The following is a 2027-nucleotide window of genomic DNA, read 5'->3' on the forward strand; positions in this document are numbered from 1 at the left end:
AATGACGGCCTAGGAACAGCGGGTTAACTGCCTGTTCAGGGGCAGAACGACAGATTTGTACCTTGTCAGCTCAGGGATTTGAACTTGCAACCTTCCAGTTACTAGTCCAACGCTCTAACCACTAGGCTACCCTGCGACCAAGCTTTATCTTCCTGACTGATGTCTTACTTCAATATATCCACCTAATTTTCATCCTCATGATGCCATCTATTTTGTGAAGGGCACCAGTCCCTCCTGCAGCAAAGCACCCCCACAACATGATGCTGCCACCCTCGTGCTTCACGGTTGGGATGGTGTTCTTCGGCTTGCAAGCGTCCCCCTTTTTCCTCCAAACGTAACGATGGTCATTATGGCCAAACAGTTACATTTTTGTTTCATCAGACCAGAGGACATTTCTCCAAAAAGACGGTCTTTGTCCCCATGTGCATTTGCAAACCGTAGTCTGGCTTTTTTATGGCGGTTTTGGAGCAGTGGCTTCTTCCATGCTGAGCGGCCTTTCAGGTTAAGTCGATATAGGACTCGTTTTACTGTGGATAAAGATACTTTTGTATCTGTTTCCTCCAGCATCTTCTAAAGGTCCTTTGCTGTTGGTCAGGGATTGATTTGCACTTTTTGCACCAAAGTACGTTCATCTCTAGGAGACAGAACACTTGTCCTTCCTGAGCGGTATGATGGCTGCGTGGTCCCATGGTGTTTATACTTGTGTACTATTGTTTGCACAGATGAACGTGGTACCTTCAGACATTTGGAAGTTGCTCCCAAGGATGAACCAGACTTGTGGAGGTCTACAATTATTTTCTGAGGTCTTGGCTGATTTCTTTTGATTTTCCAATGATGCCAAGCAAAGAGGCCCTGAGTTTGAAGGTAGGCCTTGAAACACATCCACAAGTACACCTCCAATTGACTCAAATTATGTCAATTAGCCTATCAGAAGCTTATCTAAAGCCATGACATAATTTTTCTGGAATTTTCCAAGCTGTTTAAAGGCACATTCAACTTAGTGTATGTAAACTTCTGACCCACTGGAATTGTGATACAGTGAATTATAAGTTAAATAATCTCTCTGTGAACAATTGTTGTAAAAATTACTTTTGTCATGCACAAAGTAGATGTCCTAATCGACTTGCCACAACTATAGTTTGTTAACAAGAAATTTGTGGAGTGGTTGAAAAACGAGTTTTAATGACTCCAACCTAAGTGTATGTTAACTTCCGACTTCAACTGTATGTAGTACAAAGCCTACATAACCAACCCATAAAGTAAAATTTAACATCCACATATGGCCAGCTATGTAAACTTTAACCTTGATTTATCCTGCAATTGATGTCGTTCAATTGGTAACATACATTTTTTGTCTTCTACTAATGCCTCTTAAGGGAAAGTAATCTAAAAAAAGTAACAGAATATAATCAGATTACATTACTGAGTTTAGGTATTCCAAAAGTTACGTTACTGATTACAATTTTACAAGAGATTACATTCAGAAAGTAGCCTGAGTATTTCTATCACCAAGTCTTCCAAAAAGCCTATTATACACTCCGTCACAGAAGACATGTACAAGCAAACAACCCTGTCTGTGTGGACCAGGACCTTTTCATAAAAAAATGGATCTTTCTTCACCTCAACACTTCAGAGGTATTCTCCGGGTACAGTAAAGGACCTACACGATTAGGATATCCTTGTTCCTCCATCACTCTACACTCTCCTACGGCATCCCTATTCCTAACCTGCAACATAATTATTAACAGAATTACACACAGCCAACACATATCATTATGGGGCACAGTGAAGGAGAGAGAGAGAGGGAGAGGGAGAGAGATAGAGAGAGAGAGAGAGAGAGAGAGAGAGAGAGAGAGAGAGAGAGAGAGAGAGAGAGAGAGGAGAAGATAAGGTGTAACAGGAGGGAGAAAAGGCCTAGAGGCCTCCAACATGCCTTTTAAGTGTTGGTAATAAAACCTAGTCACCACCTCCTGAACAGCTCCTGTCCAATGGGAACCCATTGAAGCAGGTTTTATGTGTCTTCAGGC

Source organism: Oncorhynchus mykiss, chromosome 18, assembly GCF_013265735.2.
Source record: "Oncorhynchus mykiss isolate Arlee chromosome 18, USDA_OmykA_1.1, whole genome shotgun sequence".
NCBI classification, from domain to species: Eukaryota; Metazoa; Chordata; class Actinopteri; order Salmoniformes; family Salmonidae; genus Oncorhynchus; species Oncorhynchus mykiss.